Genomic DNA, 316 nt, shown 5'->3' with positions numbered 1-316 from the left:
ACAGAGGGCAGAGTTAGTAAAATAATCTCACTTCGGGAGGGGGGGGGGGGGGGGGGGTGGGGGGGGGGGGGATCTAATTGATCATGAAAACACTGTCAGACAAAAAGGCAGGGAGGTATTAATGGACCTTTGATCATTTGAACTCTTGACGTCTTACTGTATTTATGAATCAATGTGTGTGTGTGTGTGTGTGTGTGTGTGTGTCTGTGTGTGTGTGTGTGTCTGTGTGTGTGTGTGTGTGTGTGTGTGTGTGTGTGTAGACAGCCTCGAGACAAAAACAAAAAACAAAAACAAAGAAGAAACACGTCGGATAAAT

General features: G+C 45.9%; 1 protein-coding gene across 2 annotated transcripts in view; it reads right to left on the bottom strand.

Moving 5' to 3' along the window:
- Positions 1-246: 246 nt before the first annotated feature.
- Positions 247-316, bottom strand: part of igsf11 (immunoglobulin superfamily member 11) — an 85,908-nt gene continuing 85,838 nt past the window's right edge. For both annotated transcript variants that reach the window (XM_034549276.1, XM_034549277.1), the window contains one exon: positions 247-316. This exon is cut by the window's right edge and continues 2,961 nt beyond it. The gene's annotated coding sequence lies outside the window, so the exon portion shown is untranslated.

This window comes from Cyclopterus lumpus, chromosome 13 (genome assembly GCF_009769545.1).
Source record: "Cyclopterus lumpus isolate fCycLum1 chromosome 13, fCycLum1.pri, whole genome shotgun sequence".
Lineage (NCBI taxonomy): Eukaryota > Metazoa > Chordata > Actinopteri > Perciformes > Cyclopteridae > Cyclopterus > Cyclopterus lumpus.
This window is presented reverse-complemented; position numbering and strand designations above follow the sequence as displayed.